The sequence below is a fragment of the Cervus canadensis genome, chromosome 19 (assembly GCF_019320065.1).
Source record: "Cervus canadensis isolate Bull #8, Minnesota chromosome 19, ASM1932006v1, whole genome shotgun sequence".
Lineage (NCBI taxonomy): Eukaryota > Metazoa > Chordata > Mammalia > Artiodactyla > Cervidae > Cervus > Cervus canadensis.
This window is the reverse complement of record NC_057404.1, coordinates 60109147-60121284: the sequence shown is the minus strand read 5'-3', so window position 1 is coordinate 60121284 and position 12138 is coordinate 60109147. Positions and strand designations below refer to the sequence as shown.

Genomic DNA, 12138 nt, shown 5'->3' with positions numbered 1-12138 from the left:
AAGTATTCTGGGATGATGGTGCTGCAGGTAAGAGCAAAAGAGGCGTGCTTGTTCACTTGTTTGGGGAGAGGAGAGTCACTTTATTTATTTTTTTCCCCACTGCATTGCCTCGATGGGGAAACCAAGGTCTGGGAATAGTGGAGGGTCTCTCTAGGCCTGGAACCCTGCTGCATGCACATTCACATGCATCATATTTATCCCCATTTTGTAGAGGAGAAAACCGAGACTCAGAGAGGTGAAGGAGCCCAGGTAGCCAATGGCAGAGCTGAGTTGACTCCAGACCTGACTTAACTGCAAGGCCCATTCTTTCTTTCACTTTATAATTTATATGTTTTCAACTAAAAAAAGTAAAAGGTTCAGAACTTATTAAAGAGAATGAAAGGGAAGACAATTACATGAAGATTTTCATAGAAACGTGCGTTGTCAGTGTTAACAAATGGTTTTAAGCTAACATTCCTGGTACATGGTATATGGCTTAATATGTTATATAACATTCCAAAAGAGGTTTGTCTGAGTAAAACAATTAAAAATAGATTAAGCAGTTACTAATAAGAACTGGCACTTAAGAAGTTTTCTTTGTTATCAATGTATTTCTTTATATAAAGCACTTAAAAGTGTGCCTCTGAGTGGTGCCTCTGACACCTTGCTGTGAGTACTATTAAATGTTTTTTTTCAAACTCTATTTAAAAACATAAACATTTAACAGACAGAATAATGATTATGAGCCAAATTAATGGAATAAAAATTATGACTCTGCTACTTACAACGTGAGTTACTTTGGACAAGTCTCTTAATTTCTCTTTTTTCCATCGACTGTTACATGGAGATAATAATACTATAGGGTTGTAGTGAAGATTAGGTATGTTTATATTCATAAAGGTTTACAGCAATGCCCAGTACATTAGCAGGCACAATGTCCCAATGTTTGCTATTAGTATAAATCTAATTAAATAATATAAAAATTTTCCTTTATACAGTAGTTTCCCAACTTAGCTACATGTTGGAATCTCCTGGGGCACTTGAAAATGTATGACACCTGGACCCCACCCCAAGTTACTAATATAACTAATTTGAATGCCGATTTGGCTTCTGAGAGTGTGGAAGCTCCCTACATGGTTGTAATGGATAAGCAAGTATGAAAATCACTAATGTAAATAATGAGTCCCTTGCTTTAAGTGTTTCATTTAACTAAATAGGTCATTTTATAATAAAGGAGTCTAATGGCAGCTAACCAAACTACAGATTAAAACCAACTGAAGAGAATCAGTTTTGTGACCCAATTTGGGAGGTACTTGAGTTCATAATGCTTGTTTATGAATTCTAATACTATGAGAAACACTATAAAAACTGTGGAAAACAATAAATAATTGCCAAATCAATGGAGCAAATGATCATTTTGAGCTTTATCAAGGGAGCCAGAAGGGCAGGGGGAAGGCCTCTGTCTTCAGAATGGTATGTGTACTCATGCAGAGATTGTGCTCAGGAGCTTTATATTACTCCTGTGGGTTTGTTTATGATAAGAGTAACACACACTTGCTGATGTTCCCAGGATAGTCTAACCCATGTGCTACTGGTTTAAGCAGAGATTGTCCCCCAGGACCATTTCTGGGCACTTCTACAAAAATAGTAACTGATGCTACATTTTCCAGGAAATGACAGCATACCACAGAATGGGAAATCAGTTTTTATTTTGGAGTCTGAGTAGCAAATAGTTCTTTTGGCCAAAAGGATATTAAAGCGTTTGAACCACCTGTTAGCAAGACAGAATCCTATGACTGCAGAGAGACCACACCCACAACTGAAGTTGTGGGTATTCAGATTAGAGAGTCTGGGAGCTGCGAAATTCCTGAGGCTGGTAAGCAAGTCAGGAAGCCAGAATTTTGTTCAGTGTTTTGGAAGGAAGCAACATTTTTGAACAAATTGATTGCATGCTGCTTAAAGACCAATCTGGAACAATGAACAAAGGTATAGAAGTTCGCTATGATTTCTGCATAGCATGTAGAGGAAGAGTCCTTAGCTGCATTGGTCAGAGACAAGCCACTTTCTGAGTGAGGAGACAGAAGCCACTCACATCTACCATATAACTTCCTTGTATAGTCCCTGAATGCTTTGTTGTTGTTTGCTAAATTGTGTCCAACTCCTTGAGACCCATGAACTGCAGCATGCCAGTCTTCCCTGTCGTTCATTATCCCCTTGAGTTTGCTCAGACTCACACGCATTGAGTCATTGAGGCCATCCAATCATTTCATCCTCTTGCCCTCAATCTTTCCCAGCATTGGGGTCTTTTCCAGTGAGTCTGCTCTTTGCATGAGGTGGCCCAAGTATTGCAGCTTCAGCTTTAGCATCAGTCCTTCCACTGAATATCCAGCATTGATTCCCTTTAGGGTTGACAGGTTAAATGTGTATAATTCCCATCACAGAATAAATTTATAGTCAGTCTCAGCAAGCCAATGTGAGAGGCAGCAAAGCATAGCACAGCACGGCTGATTCAAACTTGCCAGGTTTGAATCCTGGCTCTGTCATGTACTCACTGGGAAAACTTCGGCAGTTTCTTCATATATAAAATAGAGTCCATAAAAGTACCTTCTCTCAAAAAGCTGTTATGAAGATTAGAATGTATATTTGTAAACCACCTAGAAAAATGCCTTCACACTGCTACAGAAATGCTTCTGAAATAAATAAATCTTCAGTGAGCCTCAGATCAGAAATTCCCCCCTGACTTTGTGTGTAGGCATGTTCCTGGATGAGGTGTATATCTGATAATTAAAGTCCCAACCCTGGCATTTAGAAATGGAGGAAATAAGATAAGCCATACTTCTTTCATGAACATGTTTTACCAAGATTATCTGTACCTGAATGAGGACTCTGTTATAATACGAATTCAGAGGATATCAGGATGACAGACATGATTGCAATTAGAATCTGAGGGTGTCCTTTGTCTGTTACTTTCCTATCAGGAAATAGGATGTAAATCAACTTCCTTGGATGACGAACAGCACATGAGATTCATCCATTAGTCCTCAAAACTCTGTTCAGTGTTTGTATTTATTTGTTTTTTATGTTTTTCAGCTATTTTACAGTCTGGAGAAGAGACATGTAATTGCAGAAGGCTGTGCTTCTCAGATTTTCTGGGATTGGCAATGCTCAGGGCAGTGACAACTTTTCAATTATGGTTCTTGGCCAGGGTCAGCCACCAGGAAATAGTCCTAAGGGGCCAGTATTTCTATATCACATGGAAGCTGAACCCTAAAATCTCTGTATATGCAGCACAGACTCAGAGGAGCTATCCTATGGCATCCTGCCCCAAAGTGTTCTGGATAACTGGTTACAAGCTTTATCTCTGATGGGCCAGTGACTCTTTCACCAGGTTTAGTGGCAAATCACTGTTGACCCTCAGCCATTTTCTACATGCTGTCATCATGGCAGGAGGATGGCTGTCACTGGCTCTTCTGGCCTTACCTGCCCAGAGAGGTAAGAGAATGAATGCAGGACAGGACCATGCATTCTGAGTGGCATAAACAGCTGACACCCTCCTACTTGGGATTTTAAGTTTTCATCTTTTTTTAATGCATATGAGTGTCATAAAGGGCTTCTCTTGTAGTTCAGTCAGTAAAGAATCTGCTTGCAATGCAGGATACCCAGGTTCAATCCCTGGGTTGGGAAGATCCCCTGGAGAAGGAAATGGCAACCCACTCCAGTATTCTTGCCTGGAGAATCCCAAGGACAGAGGAGCCTGGCTGACTACAGTACATGGGGTCGCAAGAGTCGGATAAGACTTAGTGACTAAACCACCACTACCCAGGATTTCTAGGGATGTTTCCAGAAGAGCATTTGGCCTAGAATCCTATTGCTCCAGACTGTACCTTTTAGACTTGCAGGGTAGATTTGTGTTAAAACACTTAGAATATGAAGGTTTTATTAATACAGCTAAAAATTTACCTTATTTTGTTAAAAAAAAAAAAAGCCCAGAGGGAATTATCAAGTCTGAACTGTTTTGGATAGCTTTGGGTAGCTTTCAAGGCAATGGTGCCAACAGACCTACTAAGTTTATCCCAAAGTGGACTGAAAATTTACGGAATCCAGCCTGTTGGAGGCTGTGCTACTTAAGAGTGCCTAACTTATCTCATTAAATATGATTTTCTAGACCCCAAGTTTCCCTTTTCAATCATTATCCATTGTCCGTTTTCTTGCCTGTGCTAATAATTGCTGGGCTCCTGTACCACTGGAAGCACAGCAGAAAGCATGCCACACATTCTTTTTTGTCTTATGCTTCTAGCCTGATTTCTATATCCCAAGCAAACCCTGATGGAATTCCAGTTGAGCTATTTCAAATCCTGAAAGATGATGCTGTGAAAGTGTTGCACTCAATATGGAAAACTCAGCAGTGGCCACAGGACTGGAAAAGGTCAGTTTTCATTCCATTCGCAAAGAAAGGCAATCCCAAAGAATGCTCAAACTACCGCACAATTGTACTCATGTCACACGCTAGTAAAGTAATGCTCAAAATTCTCCAAGCCAGGCTTCAGCAATATGTGAACCGAGAACTTCCAGATGTTCAAGCTGGTTTTAGAAAAGGCAGAGGAACCAGAGATCAAATTGCCAATATCCTCTGGATCAGCAAAAAAGCAAGAGAGTTCCAGAAAAACATCTATTTCTGCTTTATTGACTATGCCAAAGCCTTTGGCTGTGTGGATCACAATAAACTGGAAAATTCTGAGAGAGATGGGAATACCAGACCACCTGACCTGCCTCTTGAGAAACCTGTATGCCGGTCAGGAAAAAACAGAACTGGACATGGACCAACAGACTGGTTCCCAATAGGAAAAGGAGTATGTCAAGGCTGTATATTGTCACCCTGCTTATTTAACTTATATGCAGAGTACATCATGAGAAACGCTGGGCTGGAAGAAGCAAAAGCTGGAATCAAGACTCCTGGGGAAATATCAATAACCTCAGATATACAGATGACACCAGCCTTATGGCAGAAAGTGAAGAGGAACTAAAAAGCCTCTTGATGAAAGTGAAAGAGGAGAGTGAAAAAGTTGGCTTAAAGCTTAACATTCAGAAAACTAAGATCATGGCATCCGGTCCCATCACCTCATGGGAAATAGATGAGGAAACAGTGGAAACAGTGTCAGAGTTTATTTTTGGGGGCTCCAAGATCACTGCAGATGGTGACTGCAGCCATGAAATTAAAAGACGCTTACTCCTTGGAAGGAAAGTTATGACCAACCTAGATAGCATATTAAAAAGCAGAGACATTCCTTTGCCAAAAAAGGTCCATCTAGTCAAGGCTATGGTTTTTCCAGTGGTCATGTATGGATGTGAGAGTTGGACTGTAAAGAAAGCTGAGCACCAAAAAAATTGATGCTTTTGAACTGTGGTGTTGGAGAAGACTCTTGAGAGTCCCTTGGACTGCAAGGAGATCCAACCAGTTCATCCTAAAGATCAGTCCTGGGTGTTCATTGGAAGGACTGATGCTGAAGCTGAAACTCCAGTACTTTGGCCACCTCATGCGAAGAGCTGACTCATTGGAAAAGACCCTGATGCTGGGAAGGATTGGGGGCAGGAGGAGAAGGGGTTGACAGAGGATGAGATGGCTGGATGGCATCACCAACTCGATGGGCATGAGTTTGAGTAAACTCTGAGAGTTGGTAATGGACAGGGAGGCCTGGCATGCTGTGGTTCATGGGGTCGCAAAGAGTCAGACACGACTGAGTGACTGAACTGAACTGAATTCTTCCTTAGAGAATGGTATGCATTTCTGTTACTAACATAATACAGTGGAAAACTAATTACAATAGGACATACTTTTTCTCATTTTTATACAAATGAGAAACTCATTTTTAAAGGTTACACTCCATTTACAGTTATTATAAAATATTGACTATATTCCCCATGTTGTGCAATACATCCTTGTAGTCTGTCTGTCTTCCAATAGTTTATAACTCCCACCCCTCCACTCCTGTTTTGCCCTTCCCCTGTTCTCCCTACTGGTGACCACTAGTCTGTTCTCTACATCTGTGAGTCTGATTCTTTTCTGTTATATTCACTAGTTATAATTTTTCAGATTCCACATGGTATCATACAGTATTTATCTTTTTTGTATTTGTATGACTTATTTCACTTAGCACAGTGCTCTTCAAGTCCATCCATGTTGCTGCAAACACCACATTTCATTCTTTTTTATGCCTGAGTAATATATTGTATATATATGCACCACGTCTTTAAAAAGTCTTTTTTATTGTAGTATAGTCGCTTTACAATGTTGTGTTGGTTTCTGCTACACAGCAGAGTGAATCGGCTCTCTATGTATCCCCTCTTAGGGGGGCTTCCTTCCCACTTACTTCACCACAGAACATTGAGCAGAGTTTCTTGTACTCCACAGCCGGTTATCGTTGGTTATCTGTTTTACAATAGTTGTGTATATATGTCAGTCCCAATCTCCCATGTCATCCCACCCTCCCTTTCCCCTTGGTATCCATAAGTTTGTTCTATATGTCTATATCTCTATTTCTGATTTGCAGATAAGTTCGTCTGTACCATTTTTCTAGATTCCACATATAAGTGATACTATATGATACTTGTTTTTCTCTTTTTGACTTAATTCTATATGACAGTCTCTAGGTCTATCTATGTGTCTGCAAATGACGCAATTTCATCCCTTTTTATGGCTGAGTAATATTCCACTGTGGGGCTTCCCAGGTGGTCAGTGGTAAAGAACCAGCCTGCAATACAGGAGCTGTGGTTTGACCCGTGGGTCAGGAAGACTCCCTGGAGGAGGGCATGGCAACTCACTCCAGTATTCTTGCCTGGGAAATCCCATGGACAGGGGAACCTGAAGGGCTACAGTCCATGGGGTCGCAAAAGAGTTGGACATGACTTAGCAGCTAAGCACCACCACCACACCAGTATTCCATTGTATGTGTATACTACCACATCTGCTTCATCTATTCACCTGTGGATGGACATTTAAGTTGCTTTTATATCTTGGCAATTGTAAATAATACTGCTATGGACATTGTGTGCATACAGTATAGCAAGTTTTTATCCTGATTTTGTATTTTACTTTTACAAAGTAGCTGATATTATCAAAGTTAAGTATTTAAAAATACATTGCATAAATCCTAGAAGTTAATAACTCCATACAATTTTGCACATATGTATATTTGAAATATACATCCATAACTTTAAATTTTGAAATGTATTTTCTCAAAGGGTATTTTGGAGCACATTGATCAAACACTGCTCTCATCTTCAGAATTTACTAAAATTTCTAGCATCTACATATATTTATCATATAGCTCTTTATATTGTTTGGATTGCTTTCATTTAAACTGTTATTTTTGTCTTCATGTCTACCCTGTAAGGATGCAGTCTAGAATTCTCTACTAAAGCAGAGCCATTAAGGCTACAGAGTCCCATTGCCTACCTTTGAATCTCAGCTGTCATTTACTTGCTGTGAAATTTGAGCCTGCTGTTTCATTTCTGTGACCCTCTCTCTCTCTCCATCACAGAATGGAAATGTAATAGTATTTACCTTATAGCCTTTTGAACTATGTCATATAAAGTCTTTGTAGAGTTCATTATACATGATAAACAATCAACAAGTGTTAGCTATTAGTTAAAATTATGGAAAATTAGTGTCCCAGGTGGCTCAGCTGGTAAAGAATCCACCTATAATGAGACCCCGGTTTGATTCCTGGGTCAGGAAGTTCCCCTGGAGAAGGGATAGGCTACCACTCCTGTACTCTTGGGCTTCCCTGCTGGCTCAGACAGTGAAGTATCCACCCGCAATGCAGGAGGCCTGGATTCAATCCATAGGCTGGGAAGATTCCCTGGAAAAGGGCAAGACAACCCACTCCAGTATTCTTACCTAGAGAATCCCAGTGGACAGGGGAGCCTGGTGGGGCTACAGTCCGAGGTCGCAAAGAGTCAGACATGACTGAGTGACTAAGCACACACATGGAAACTGTAGAGTGACTTACTAGCAACATTATTAACTAGTGAAAACAGGTCTTGATAAAAGTCTGAAGTGTGTCGCCCAATTTCAGCCATCATCATGTGAGTTCCCAAATGTTGGTTTCTTTCTATGTTTATGGATGTACTTGTTTTTAAATTTGTTTTTATTTTTTAATTGAAATATAGTTGATGTATAATATATAAGTTACTGGTTAAAGGTATACAATAGTAGTTAAAAAATGTAAGTTTTTAGCCTATTTATGGGTATTATAAGATACTGGAAATACCATATAAGATACTGGATATGTTACATGTTTTGTACAATATATCATTGTAGGTTATTTTATACATAATAGTTTGCACCTCTTAATCCTTTATCCTGATGTTGCCCCTTCTTCCCTCTCCCACTGGTAAATACTAATTTGTATCCATGAGTCTGCTTCTTTTTTGTTATATTCACTAGTTTGTCATATTTTTTAGATTCCATGTACAAATGATATCCTGCAGTGTTTGTCTTTTTCTGTCTGACTTAATTCACTTACATAATACCTGCCAGGTCTATCCATTTTGTTGCAAATTGCTGTTTTATGGATGAATAGTATTCCCTCCTCTTTATCCTTTCATCTGCTGATGGTCACTTGGGTTGCTTCCATATTTTGGTAATTTATAAACAATGCTGCTATGAACATTGGGATACATGTATATTTTTAAATTAATGCTTTTAATTTTTGGACATATGTATATGCAGAAGTGAAATTTCTGGGTCATATGGTACTTCTATTTTTAGTAGCTCAGTCGGGAAATCATCTGCCTGCAATTCAGTTCGATTCCTGGGTTGGGAAGATCCCCTGGAGAAGGAAATGGCAACCCACTCCAGTATTCCTGCCTGAAGAAGCCTATGGACGGTGGAGCCTGGCAGGCTACAGTCCACAGGGTCACAAGAGTCGGACACGACTTGGTGACTAAACCACCACCACCATAGTGTTTTCCACAGTTGCTGCACCAAGTTACTTTCCCACCAACAGTTCGTGTGGGCTCCCTTTTCTCCACATCCTCACCAACATCTGTTATTTATGTTCTTTTTGATGATAGCTTTCTGACAGATATGAAATGATATTTCACTGTGATTTTCATTTTCATTTCCCTGGTGATTAATGGTATTGAGCATCTTTTCATATGCCTGTTGACCATCTGCATGTCCTTTTTAGAAAAATGTCTATTACGTTCTCTGCCCGTTTTTAATCAGGTTGTTTATTTATTTCACATTGAGTTGTCTTATCAGTCATATGGGTCATATTGTCAGCAAATATTTTCTCCATTCAGTATATTGTCTTTTCGTTTTACCGGTAGTTTCCTTTGCTGTGCTATAGCTTTTCATTTTAATTACTTCCCATTTGTTTACTTCTGATTTTAGAGACAGATCCAAAAAATATTTCTTTAATTTATGACAGTGTACTGCCTATAATTTCCCCCTAAAAGTTATATAGATTTTGGATTTACACGGTCTTTCATCCATAATGAGATTATTATTTTTTTGTATGATTTTAGAGAATGTTTTAATTTATTTGATTTACATGTATCTGTCCAGTTTTCTGAGCAATACTTATTGAAATGACTATCTTCACTGTTTATTCTTGGCTCCTTTGTCATAGGTTAATTGAGCATAAATTAATTGACCATAATTGTGTGGGTTTATTTCTGTGCTTGTATGTTCCATTGACCTGCATGTCTGTTTTTATGCCACTACCATACTGTTTTAAGGAAAGATATAGCCATTTGAATGCAGAGTTCCAAAGAATAGCAAGGAGAGATAAGAAAGACTTCCTCAGTGATCAGTGCAAAGAAACAGAGGAAAACAACAGAATGGGAAAGACTAGAGATCTCTTTGGGAAAATTAGAGGTACCAAGGGAATATTTCATGCAGAGATGGGCACAATAAAGGACAGAAATGGTATGGACCTAACAGAAGCCGAAGATATTAAGAAGAGGTGGCAAGAATACACAGAAGAACTGTACAAAAAAGATTTTCATGACACAGATAACCATGATGGTATGATCACTCACTTAAAGTCAGACATGCTGGAATGTGAAGTCAGGAAGACACTTAGGAAGCATCACTAAAAACAAAGCTAGTGGAGATGATGGAAACCAGTTGAGCTATTTCAAATCCTAAAAGATGATGCTGTGAAAGTGCTACAGTCAATTTGCCAGCAAATTTAGAAAACTGAGCAGTGGCCACAGGACTGGAAAAGGTCAGTCTTCATTCTAATCCCAAAGAAAGGCAATGCCAAAGAATGTTCAAACTACTGTACAATTGCACTCATGTCACACGCTAGTAAAGTAATGCTCAAAATTCTCCAAGCCAGGCTTCAACAGAATGTGAGCTGTGAACTTCTGGATGTTCAAGCTGGATTTAGAAAAGGCAGAGGAACCAAAGATCAAGTTGCCAACATCGGCTGGATCATTGAAAAAGCAAGAGAGTTCCAGAAAAACATCTACTTCTGCTTTATTGACTGTGCCAAAGCCTTTGACTGTGTGGATCACAACAAACTGTGGAAAATTCTCAAAGAGATGGGAATACCAGACCACCTGACCTGCCTACTGAGAAATCTATATGCAGGTCAAGAAGCAACAGTTAGAACTGGATATGGAACAACAGACTGGTTCCAAATAGGGAAAGGAATATGTAAAGGCTGTGTATTGTCACCCTGCTTATTTAGCTTACATGAAGAGTACATCATCTGGAATGCTGGACTGGATGAAGCACAAGCAGGAATCAAGATTGCCAGGGAAATATCAAAAACCTCAGATATGCAGATGACACCCCCCCTTATGGCAGAAAGTGAAGAAGAACTAAAGAGCCTCTTGATGAAAGTGAAAGAGGAGAGTGAAAAAGTTGGCTTAAAACTCAATATTCAGAAAACTAAGATCATGGCATCCAGTCCCATCACTTCGTGGCAAATAGATGGGGAAACAATGGAAACAGTTACAGACTTTATTTTCTTGGGCTCCAAAATCCTGCAGATGTTGACTACAGCCACGGAATTAAAAGACGCTTGCTCCTTGGAAGAAAAGCTATGACCAACTTAGACAGCATATTTAAAAGCGGAGACATTACTTTGCCAACAAAGGTCCATCTAGTTAAAGATATGGTTTTTCCTGTAGTCATGTAGGGATGTGAGAGTTGGCGTATAAAGAAAGCTGAGTGCCAAAGAATTGATGCTTTTGAATTGTGGTGTTGTAGAAGACTCTTGAGAGTCCCTTGGACTGCAAGGAGACCCAACCAGTTCATCCTAAAGGAAATCAGTACTGAATATTGATTGGAAGGACTGATGCTGAAGCTGAAACTCCAGTACTTTGGCCACGTGATATGAACAACTGACTCACTGGAAAAGACCCTGATGCTGGAAAAGATTGAAAATGGGAGAATAAGGATGAATTGGTTACATGAGGTGGTTGGATGGCATGACCAACTCGATGGACATGAGTTTGAGCAAGCTCCGAGAGTTGGTAATGGTCAGGGAAGCCTGGCGTGCTGCAGTCCATGGAGTCTCAAAGAGTTGGACACGACTGAGCGACTAACTGAACTGATGATTATGATTACTATAACAGTATATAGTACAGTCTGAAGTCCTAGAACATGATTCCTCCAGCTCTGTTCTTCTTTCTCAAGATTGTTTTGTCTATCCAGAATCTTTTGTGTTTCCATACAAGTTGAAAATTATTTGTTCTAGTTCTGTGAAATATGCCATTGATGTCCTGATTGTTGTTGTTTAGTTCCTAAGTTGTGTCCGACTCTTTTCTGTAACCCCATGGACCGCAGCCCATCAGGCTCCTTTCTCCATGGGATTTCCCAGGGAAGAATACTGGTTGGGATCTTTCCAACAGAGGGATTGGATCCACATCTCCTGCATTAGCAAGAGGATTCTTTACCACTGAGCCACCAGGGAAGCCCAGTATCTTGCTAGGTATTGCATACAGTCTTTTGATTGCCTTGGGTAGTATGATCATTTTAGCAATACTAATTTTTCAACCCAAGAACATGATATATCTTTCCATCTGTTTGTATTACCTTCAGTTCATTTCATCAATATCATAGTTTTCTGAGTACATGTCTTTTGCCTCCTTAGGCAGGCTTATTTCTAGATATTTTCTTCTTCTTCTTCTTTTTTTTTT

General features: G+C 39.6%; 1 long non-coding RNA gene across 1 annotated transcript in view; it reads left to right on the top strand.

Annotated features, from left to right (window-relative positions):
* Positions 1-2250: 2250 nt before the first annotated feature.
* Positions 2251-12138, top strand: part of LOC122422347 — a 31666-nt gene continuing 21778 nt past the window's right edge. The window contains exons 1-2 of the long non-coding RNA XR_006263788.1: positions 2251-2385; positions 11636-11638. This is a non-coding gene — a long non-coding RNA (uncharacterized LOC122422347). The remainder of the gene's footprint in view (positions 2386-11635; positions 11639-12138) is intronic.